Here is a 12,630-nt window from a genome sequence, read left to right on the forward strand (position 1 = left end):
GGTAAAGTAGGCTGTACTGCATTTTCGTTTTATACGGTCTTGCTCGGGAAGGGGACGATTGCAGTATGGGATATTTTTGTCAATGTGCAAATGGAGCACGACAGTTGGATATTGTACACATGTTATGCTCATTATTTGGTACTTAGGAATAGGCGAAACAATCGCACTACGTCCGAAATCATCTGCATTCTTTGATGATTTAGTTTATTCACAAAAAGACGTATCTAGGCTCTTGGAGATAACGATGAACCATTCCTATTAGACGATGAGGAAATCGACAATTGATACTTTTTGCATACTAGTGTATAACACATTGCATTGTACATTACAATAACACCAACTGCCTGAGCGGTACTGTGAGTAAGGGAAACCTTGCAGTTTAGCTCAGGTAACACATCAATCATTTTGTACCCTTCAATACCACGTGGTATGCTAGTACCATGATTAGTCTTTCCGCGCACATCTCTGTTTTTGTTTTCATATGGTGCGCAATGAGCGAAATCCTAACTACTATTCAATTCCACTTATTTCATCTATAGCAATGCCACTTACAAGTATGAATGAGCTCATGAGCTCATATCGAAACCTACCGTAAAATTTCACTTAGAGAAAGGAAGTCCCACAGAAAGACCACACACAAAAAAGCAGCTGCGTTTCCGAAGTGGAATTAACCAAAATGGCAGATTGAAATGTCGCGTATCCATGTCGACAATTGCATAATACGTTCAGTACCACCCCTTGTAAACGGCCTGTTAATAATAAAAAGTCAATAACAACAATGTGGGTACATACTATACTTAAAGAGAAGTCGTACGGTAAGGTGAACCTTAACAGCAGCCATCTTGAAATCCGCGAACTTGAATTCAGGTCAAGTTTTGTAAATAGGAATAGTGCAATAAGATACATGATTTTGGGGTAGAATTTAAGCAGAAAAACAATGGTGGCAAAACTATTAAGATACGTGCATTTGGTAAAAAGTTACAGGCATATTTCTTGTGTATGTTTCCATGTGAACAACCCCCGAATGAAGCAGCTGTCCAACAATTTGTAAAATACAAAAATATAGGAAACACCCTCTATACTTTCCCAATTTGTTTCAAATGTTGTTGAGCAAAGCTACACACTTGTAGGAGATTAGTCTGCAAATTGGGTCCAAATTGGTTGAATAGGGGCGGAGATAGACCAGATAATACTAAAATTTAGCCAAAATCGCTAACAAAATCGTTATATTAAATGCTGTATGTGCAATTTTCCTCTGATCTGTCTCATTTCTGCTTTCTTTCGTCTCTCATTGAAATGTATTGTGGAACTATCAAGTAGGAGTTACATTTCAACAGCGACAACCTATTTTTGGACAGCTGCTTCATTCGGGAATTGTACACATGGAAACATACACAATAACTATATCTGTAACTTTTTACCAAATGCACGTATCTTAAAATTATTGCTACTATTGTTTTCCTGCTTAAATTCTACCCCAAAATCATGTATCATATTGTCCTATTCCTATTTACAAAACTTGACCTGAATTCAAGTTCGCGGACAGATGGCTGCTGTCAAGGTTCACCTTACCGTACGAATTCCCCTTAGGTATAGTATGTACCCACATTGTTGTTATTGACTTTTTATTATTAAGAGGCTGTTTACAAGGGGTGGTACTGAACGTATTGTGCAATTGTCGACATGCATACGCGACATTTCAATCTGCCATTTTGGTTAATTCCACTTCAGAAACGCAGCTGCTTTTTTGTGTGTGGTCTTTCTGTGGGACTTCCTTCCTCTGAGTGAATTTTTACGGTAGGTTTCGATATGAGCTCACTCATACTTCCCTTGTTAGTTACGACTCACGGTTACGGCATTCTCTTCCGAGAGGTTTGCCTCATGTCAAATCAGTCTAAGCATCAAAGATGGTACGTTCCCTGACTTTGACCCGATTTAATTACTTGTTCCACAGGGTCCAGTGCCATTGACGTTACTAGGATATTTTCCTGGGAGAGTCCATGGCCCCTTGGTACTGAAAATTGGAAGAATCTTTTAGAAGACCTTGTTATAATATTTTTTATATTTCGTTCTGAGTTCCGCTTACTCTGCACTCATAATAATATCTTCAAGTCCTCCTAACACAACACTGTCATGTAGCAGTTCAGTGCAAATCTATTACATCAGAAATTTGCTTAAAATTGTATATTTCCTATATTCTGTTGCTACTAAATAACTACCTAAAATCCACTCTAATTATGAAAACTAATAATTTTCTATTACAGTTTACTCGTGCAATTCTGAACGAAAGTACATTATTCGTAAACGTTAACTATCATGTTCTCAGTTTACTCTTACATCTAATAGAAACACAAATAAACATACAAGCAATGATATAATTTAAAATTATAACTTTTTAAAAATCGGTCATATGCTAATATTTAGTCATTCCTGTATTTAAAGTGTAAAATCTTTTCAGTTTTACAATAAATCGTTGTCCTTTACTAGTGTTGCAGCTTAATTACACAAACCTTTGCGAACAAATAAATAATCTTTTTTATACACAAGTAAATGCACCAGAAAATAACAAGTAAATGCTCCAGGAAGTAACAAGTAAATGATCCATCATATTTAAGATACCTATGTATTGCTTCTGTATTCTTATTACTTTAATTTATTATGCACTCTTTTCGTAAAATTTACTTTTATTTATAAATAGGGAGATCCAAGTACTGAGACACAAATTTTCATGTACCAAGGGACAATACTTTGCATATGATTTGCATTTGATGTAGCCTTAATAATCTTATGAATTCGTATGTTTTTAAATCAATATGCCTACTTCCATACTCATTGTATGCTATTTCAGCAAATAATGTGATAAAACTACAATATTATTTGTTTTATGTAACATTATGTTGCTTGTATTTACAAAGTTACTTGACAATGCAAAAATTCCCACTCTACTGAGAATGAGGAAGCAAGCTATAGTTTCTGTATTATACTTATCGTTGCTTAATTTAACAAACAAATTAGTTGGCAATAATCAATTATAATCAGATTTATGACTATCCCTAGGTATAATAATTTAAGTCCCTTGGTACGTATCCCCTCCCGTACCAAAAGACGACATGACTTGCTCGGTTAAAATTGCTCTGGCTCTTGTTATTGCTGCAATGACCATAGTATGTAAAAGTATGAAACTAAAATATCGGGTTATCAGGAACATAGTTTTTTCTTTAGTATAGCAAAAATAATACTCCTTTTCAAAAGCAAAATATGAAAAATGTTCCTGGGGTGCACAACTTCCGCTATTTGAAATTATTTATCGTTTACTCGGGTGCAGAATAACGTCGTGTTTGTGTCTTCCAATATTGTACCCCTTCCAACTCTTACGTCCATTTAGACAGCCCCCCCCCCTTTTCAGATTTAATCGGAAATGGTCTCAATCGTTTGTACATCGTTTGTACAGAAATGTGCAGGCGAAATTTTCGTTTGTACACAATTAGGGGCGCCGCCAGAACGAAAACAAAGTGGGGGGCTGTCTAAATGGTAGCCCCCCCACCTTTTCAGATTCAAGCGGAAATGGTCTCAATCGTTTGTACATCGTTTGTACAGAAATGTGCAGGCGAAATTTTCGTTTGTACACAATTAGGGGCGCCGCCAGAACGAAAACAAAGTGGGGGGGCTGTCTAAATGGTAGCCCCCCCACCTTTTCAGATTCAAGCGGAAATGGTCTCAATCGTTTGTACATCGTTTGTACAGAAATGTGCAGGCGAAATTTTCGTTTGTACACAATTAGGGGCGCCGCCAGAACGAAAACAAAGTGGGGGCTGTCTAAATGGTAGCCCCCCACCTTTTCAGATTCAATCGGAAATGGTCTCAATCGTTTGTACATCGTTTGTACAGAAATGTGCAGGCGAAATTTTCGTTTGTACACAATTAGGGGCGCCGCCAGAACGAAAACAAAGTGGGGGCTGTCTAAATGGTAACTCCCCCACCTTTTCAGATTCAATCGGAGATTGTCTCAATCGTTTGAACATCGTTTGTACAGAAATGTGCAGGCGAAATTTTCGTTTGTACACAATTAGGGGCGCCGCCAGAACGAAAACAAAGTGGGGGGCTGTCTAAATGATAGCCCCCCACCTTTGCAGATTCAATCGGAAATGGTCTCAATCGTTTGTACATCGTTTGTACAGAAATGTGCAGGCGAAATTTTCGTTTGTACACAATTAGGGGCGCCGCCAGAACGAAAACAAAGTGGGGAGCTACCATTTAGACAGCCCCCAGCTTTTCAGATTCAATCGGAAATGGTCTCAGTCGTTTGTACATCGTTTGTATAAAAATGTACAGGCGAAATTTTCGTTTGTACACAATTAGGGGCGCCGCCAGAACGAAACCAAAGTGGGGCGCTACCATTTAGACAGCCCAACACCTTTTCAGATTGAATCGGAAATGGTCTCAATCGTTTGTACATCGTTTGTACAGAAATGTGCAGGCGAAATTTTTGTTTGTAAACAATTAGGGGCGCCGCCAGAACGGAAACAAAGTAGAGTGCTGTCTAAATGGTAGACCTCCCACCATGTCGAATTCAATGACAAACTGTCGCACTTGTTTGTACGTCTTTGTACAGAAATGTACAGGCGTAATTTTCTTTTGCACACTATTAGGGATGCCGCCAAAACGATAACAAAGTATATGCTGCCTAATTGGTAACCCCTCCCCACGTCCGATTCAAAAGAAAATTATCTCAATTTTTTGTTCATCCTTAGTACAGTAGTGCAAAGTTGAAAGTTTTGTTTCTACGCTATCAGGGGCGTCGACAGAACGGACACACATGGGAGCTGTCTAAGTGGTAACCCCACCATGTTCGATTGAACCACAAATTGTCGCGATCGTTTATACATCGTTTGTGCAAAAATGTGCAGGTAAAATTTTCGTTTGTACTAAATAATATACGGATGTGAGTATTTTTAATGTTTGACCTAGAATGGAAGGAAAGGAATGGGGATTGCAATTATTATAATTATGTATATATCTCAGTATTTGCTCAAAGTTAGAGATATGAAAGTTGTTATTTCGACTTCTCATTTGAAATGTTAAACCAGTGTATCGTTTTAACGTTTTTTGATATTTAGCCTAGAAAGTAAGAAAGGGGATTGGGCTACAGCTGTGTATTACTGTTTTTGCAGTTTAGCGATCAACGTTAACCGGTTGAATAACGATTGCTGAGATTGAAAATGGTACCTATTATTAGAACGCTAGATTGCAAAACACCAGTTCTCGCTATCTCCTATTCCGATAATCGTCAATATACTGTAAATGTATTAAGTGTAGTGGGTGAAACACGTACGGACTTTAAAAATACCGTAGTTGGAAAGAGTAGAAGCTGAGGGACAGTCTGTGAACCGAACTCAGAAGCTCTCGATTTGCAAAGCGTGAAACACAAACTGTGTTGGTCCTTATTATTCCCATTTAAACATTAATTTGATTATTTCTATATGCCACTCTATGTCGATAACGGCTGAACTTGAACTTAAAACGGCATTGAGTCTGTCACTATTCATCTCAGTCATCCTGGAAACTGTTCCTTCGACACTAATATCGTCTGTTTTCGATTATTCCTCCCTCTGAACCTCCATGACGGTGGGGGCTAAAATGGTATTTAAATGACATCAGAAGTATCACTATTCTTTTCAGACCCTCTGAACTATGTATCCGACACATTACTTTTACATGTAACCCCCATCACTCCTCGGAGGTCAGAGAGGGTTCGCAGAATATAGCGATCTTTATTAATTAGACGATAGGTTACCTAATCACCAAATTTGATTTAGATCTGAAATTACCAAGAAATAGAGTATCGCATACACACATATCAGCACCCATAGAAGGGTCAGAGGAAGTACCAAATATAGCTATATTCTATTGACTTGCTCACGAAATTTAGTTCAGATCCGATCAGTATTTACGGAGAAATAAAACATCACATTCACACAGAGAGAAAGAGAGAGATAGACAAACCTACAAAACATCTGGTAGGAATCTATAAGCTCCCATATTCATACGGCGGGAGCTAAAAATTATTCTTAATATTTACGTCATTGCTTATCCATATCAATTTCTATCTATTTATTAAATTGTGTTCATATTGTACATCTATGAATGTAGTACATTCATTTAATCGAACATGGAGCAAAAATTCACTAAGACATTCTTTTAAGTTACAATAAATTTGAAGCAACAATTATTCAATTGAATATTATTTCCATATATTTTCCTACAGTTCCGTATATTTTCCTTCACATTATACCTTGTTATCATTTTTACTAAATTTCAAATTCAAGAATAAAAGTTACAGGGGATGGACAAAAATATGGATTCCCTTCATGCACATTACCTTCACTAAGAGCAAGTAGGACCGTGTGCAGAACGCCCTGTAGTCGATGGGGAATGGAGAAATACAGGTCGCGTATGGTTGTCAAAGAGACGTTATACCATTCTTCCGCCAAAGTAGCGGAACGTTGTTATAGAAAGGACGGTGGTGGGTAGCGGGTATCCAAAACTGACCACAAGGACCCGATGATATTGAGGTGTGGCGATTCTGGGGGCCATGGAAGTTGCGACACTTCATATTTGTGCTCATCGAACCAGTTCTGGACGATGTGAGCTGTATGAGCAGGGACTCTATCATCTTGGAACATGGCATTACCATCTGGAAATAAGATTTGCATCGTGGAATGCAGCTGGTTACTGAAAATGGTTACTTGGTCCTTGGCAGTGACATGTTCATGCAAGGTGATAATGAGTCTGGCAGAATACCAGCATATGGCTGCCCAAATCATCACTGGACCACCAAAACTGCCGAAATCATCACTATTGGTAACAGAAGTCTGTATTGTACGTAGGGATGCGCTCGAGTCGAGACATGTCTCGAATCTCGACTCGACTCGACTCGAATTCGAGTCGAGATTCGAGTCGAGACACACTTTATAAAATTCGAGACGAGTCGAGACAAACGTATTTCTCGACTCGAATTTTCGAGTCGAGACACGAGTCGAGTCGAGACGGCTCTTAAAAATCTCGACTCGACTCGAATGTCTCGAAAATTTTTCTATAATTTTTAATATTATTTTGAAGAAAGTATTCACTCAGAAACAGCCTTGAAACCAATTCCAGCTTTTATTCCTTCAGAAAGTTACAGAACGCATAAAATTAATAGTTAATCTTTAAAGATCAAGATTTAATTTTCAGCTCAATTCAGTTAATTAGAACTAATAGTTAATGTCGTTGTATTTGGTTGTACTGCAAATATAATGATAATAATAATAATAATTGATTATCTAGTTTGTATAAAACTATTATCCGTAGTCTAAATCTAGTTTGTATAAAACTATTGCGATAAAGTCAACTTCATAAATTCTCTGAATGAGCAGTAGGTAGTCTATAGTAATTTAGCATAGTTATAATTATTGTGTTTTCGTTCCCATGAACGCAATAGGGTTACGTAACTTCTGGATTATTCGCTTGCCCAACTATTGTGAGGCTTTAATATGTTGCAGCATATCACGAGCTACGGATAATATATAATGTAACATTTGTTGTACATCACATATTATGATACGAGACTATTTTACATAGTATATCTTATCTAATATAAATAAAATAAAGTTTGTTTGTGTGTTTGTCTGTCTGTGTGTGTGCGACCTGGGGACCAGACGAGTGGACCGAGAGTTTCCAAAATTTGGTCACGGGTTCCTTAGTCCAGGCCCATGATCAAGACGAAGCGTTTTTTTTTTAAATTTCGAACCAGGGGGTCTCGGGGGGGACGTTTACTGGGACCGACCTGGGGACCAGACAAGTTGACCGAGAGTTACCAAATTTTGGTCACGGATACCTTGGTCCAGGTCCCAGTCTAAGGCGAAGCGTTTTTGTCAAAATTGGAACCAGGGGGTCTCAGGGGGGCGTTTAGCGAGACATGTAGTAAAAGTATCCAAATTGATCGACATTCGTGTCAAATCCATAGTTTTCACGGTCGCTGAGATCAATGGTGACACTTCCATCAGCGATGACTTGCAAATTCAGCTACTACTGTATGCGGGCCGGGTGTCAGCGGGTGAGGAATACCGAGACATGTATAAATAGCCCATATTGATTGATACTAGTGTCAAATCCATAGTTTTCGCGGTCACTGAAATGAATGGTGATACTTCCACAGGTGTTGACTTCCAAATACAGCCCCCATGCGAAGAATGGGTATATTAAGCTAGTAATACAATAAATGGACTGCTTGGATGCCAAGAACTAGTACAGATAAGTACCATTCACTTCTATGAATAGGTATTTTTTAAAAGGATTTTTGTAAACACTGTTGAACTTCAACTTTCACTCCTGGAAAATTTCAATTTTGGAGTTAGGCCACTTGGCATCAAAGCAGTTCACTGTAAGATAAATACATTCCGCACATTAGTAACGTAGTTGTTCAGGGGCCTTCGATTTCCATCCTCTCAAATGAAAGCTGAACGATTGCTTGATACATGCTGACTATATAGGAGAAATAGTGTATTAAGTTTTCGAGCTTTGGTGCGTATCCGTATTTACACTCTGATATAACTTTAAGTTCACACTCAAATCGAGCTAATTGTTTAATGCATTTCGATAGCTTTTGTTTTTATGTAGCTCATTAAGGAAAATCTATTTCATAATCGTAACATTTATGTACTAAGAAACTATGAACGTAAAGTGGACTCGACCTAGCCCCGTGGCCGCTGTGACTCAGTGGCACAGCTCTCACCCTTGGTGTGTGAGGACTCTGATTCTGTGTGTGTGTGTGTGTGAGGCAATAATCCACAAATATTGCCTCAAGTGAGTTTACAGATTTCTAAACACTAGTGCGAAACCGGGCTCTGCCGTTGCGATCGATTTACAGGTCTTGAGACGAAAGTAAGAAGGGACTTACGCACACAGTAAGTAAAAACAATTAATATGCCTGTAACTTTCCCCCAAATGGGTGTATCTTAAAACTAACCTCACCATTATTTTTCTAATTAAATTCTAGCCCGAAATTATGTATCATATTTCCCTATTCCCATTTTGAAAACTTGACCTTAATTCAAAATGGCGGATTTCAAGATGGCTGCCATCAAGGTCATATCTACCATACGACTTCCCCCCAGGACTTATATGTATCCACATGGTTTTTCTTCACTTTTCTTCATTAACGCTCCGTTTACAAAGGGTAGTAAGGGACTTCTGTAGTAATCTCTAATAACCACATCACAACTCTTAAAAGTTATTAAAAAAAAATAGAAAACATGCACCATGGCAAAAATTTGTCATCACAAGTAATGATGCATACATGCCTTCTATCAGCAAAAAAATTTCATTGAAATTGGAGCCGGACATTTGAGTGATGTCCCTTGTGGGATGTGATTGAACGTGACGTCAGAACACATCGCCCCCCTTCCCGGAATTTACGGGAATTAGGTAACCTGAGTGAGCACATGTGGTGCCAGCTCTCTCCAGCGACCTATCAAGGATCATTGCGTGTATGCCAAGACGTGTCGCCGTTTTTATCCATGCCAAAAGTCGACATACTGACAATTAGGTAGGTAGTCATGATGGTCTGGCTGATGTGTGCGTATATTTTAACTCGTACATTTTGTCTCGACTCGAATTTCGAGACGTCTCGACTCGAATTCGAGTCGAGTCGAGACAGAGACTGTCGAGTCGAGACACGAGTCGAGACAGAAACATATTTTCGAGTCGAGACACGAGTCGAGACAACATTTTCTCGAGACGAGTCGAGACAGGCTTAAATCTCGACTCGACTCGACTCGAATGCATCCCTAATTGTACGCTTGTGCCGGCGTTTTCCACACGTAAACTCGACCAGCATTTGGAAACAATGTAAAGGAAGACTCATCCGACCAGATGCCAGTCTTCCACCTCTCCATTGTCCAGTTTTTATGGGCGTTGCACCACTGTCTCCGTATAGCAGCATAGTCAATAGTAACGAGTGGTTTGGAAATGCAAAATCTGCCATAAATTCCTTACTTGTGGGGTTCTCTTCTGACTGTTTTAACACTAACAGGCTTTGTAAGCACAGTATTCAGCTCAGCATTGACTTTTCGCGCCATGGTGATCTGCTTCGTCACAATCCTACCCAATGTGCGTGTCTCTGTCACGCAACGCCCACTTGCGCCCACGCTGGTGCTTCGCTGAAACGGTTTTTCCGAAACATTCGTAGGCAAACATGATCTTCGAGACTGTACCTCTTGATACACTAAAAATTTCCGCTACTTTCGTTACGGAAACTCCCACAATACGTACACAAATAATTTCCCCTCTTTGAAACTCTATCAGTTCAGACATGATTCACGATAACCTGCACGGACTGGTCGTTGTACTGTAATTGGCCCTTCTGTTCGATTGGCCAGGCTGTTTACCTCAAGGGATGTGCCGGTGACCACAGCGACACCATCATGTTCAGACTTAAATCGTGTTTGAAATGGCTCAATTTTTATACCAGGTGTTTCCACTCTTTTTGTACATCCCCTGTATTTGCATCCCATGTCTTGTTAGTAAATACTCCATAGTATATGACACATTTTTTAATGTTCCACTAACCTGTACTTTCAAAGTTAATTGCTTCTACTATATTATTATTATTATTATTATTATTATTATTATTATTATTATTATTATTATTATTATTATTATTATTATTATTATTATCTTAGGACTAGCAGATGGTCCAACGGGCAACTGTGCGCAATATTTTGTCTTCATCCTGAGTCTTTAATATAGAATTAATCCAAAATCCAAAATCGCGAATTTCGTGAGCATTTTAGTGAACCCCCTTTCTTACATTTTAGGTTAAGTATCAGAAAACGTTAAACCATGATACACTGGTTTAACATTTGAAATGTGAAGTCGAAATAACAACTTTCATATCTCTAAATTTGAGCAATCCCGAGATATATACACAGTGGCGGCGATTGGACGTTAAAAGTGGGGGGGCAAGACATGATCTGATTATTTGTATATCAATCTTAGTTTCCCTGGGTGTTTCTAACATGTTGTTTGACGATAGGTTGTATAACTAATAGGATACTATCTTTTTCGGTTAAAATGCCGTATACCGTATTTCATATTTTATTAAGTAAATTGACAAAAGCAACGGAGGTAGATATTATCCCTTTGTACTCTTAAAACAACGAATGTGTAAGAGACTTGATTCCTTGCTCATGAACATCTTAAAATTCTGTCTGGGAAATTGTGTAATCAGATTATTTAATAACAAATTTACAAATCAAATAAATAGAAAGGATAATACTTGTATTAATCATAGCAATGAATAACGAGTCTTGTTTTATAGAAGTTATATTGAAACTGGGGATTAATGAGCAACTTAATTTTTAATTCCACAGATGCTATAAAATGTATGTTATTACTCTTACAAAATGAAAGACAGTAAATACTACAAACATATGCTACCACATTTAAAGAAATATTTGCTTTTGCAGCTTCCCAAAACGTGTTCGTTGCTATTAGGGGCAGTTTTCACTTTCTTGGAACATATCGAAACAATATTTAAAATCACTTCACACTCCACTTATACAAAATAATCATAAAACCTAGAATTATGTTGAATTCACTAAATTTAATTGTATATACACCTCTAAACACACCATTTTACTCGTATATCACATTGCAAAACAATGGAAAAGGTAGTTGTTGCTTCTTAATACGCTATTTTTAATCAATATTCATTACTTTAGAAAGAAGAAAAGACATTTTAGGAACTGTCAATTTTTGTGCAATTAAAGAATAACTTATAAAATACTTCCTTTTTTGCGAAATGTTCTCTCAATTAGTTTCAAAGCGGCTGACTACCATATCGAACCCTTGTAAGAAGGGGGTAAATCCATTTTTTAATTTTGTCAGGGAAGTGACGCCCTCATGTTTTCACAATTGTTGAACAACTTTTTTTCTTTAGTGGTTGATTTCACTCATTTGTATTGACCACTAAACAAAAGAAAATGTTCAACAATTCTTAAACATAAGGGCGTTACTTTTCCTTCGTTTCCTAACAAAATTGAAAAATGGATTTAGCAGGTTTTGCTTCTATACCCCTAAATTGAAAGTATGCTGGAATTGTTGTGCTGCAATAGGTTAATTTTTGGGTTATTTTCCGTGGCAATTAAAACTGAATTCCTGTAGCTTTTTTAACTTCACGGAAGGCAACCAATACGTAGTCATGCAACGGCAAATACTATATGGCACCATTTTTTCCTATGAAACAGTAATACATACAAAAACTTGAAACTATATACATTACTGTGTTGCTTCAAAAAAGTGGGGGGGCAACTGCCCCCCTTTGCTCCCCTAATCGCCGCCCATGTATATACATAATTATAGTAATTGCAATCCCCAACCCTTTTCTTCAATTCTAGGTCAAAACGACAGCGTCACAAAGTGTCGTATCTCAAAAAAAAATCGAAAATTGAGATATTTTACTATGTAGTTGCATACACTGACTTCTACAATTTCCCAAAGCGACACATCTGTAATGTGCGTTGTTTTGACGGTGATGATGACGTCACTGTGTCGTATCTTGAGATGAAGCATATAAACCATTTTCACCAA

This window comes from Thermobia domestica, chromosome 11 (assembly GCF_964235325.1).
Source record: "Thermobia domestica chromosome 11, izTheDome1.hap1.1, whole genome shotgun sequence".
In the NCBI taxonomy this organism is placed as follows: Eukaryota; Metazoa; Arthropoda; class Insecta; order Zygentoma; family Lepismatidae; genus Thermobia; species Thermobia domestica.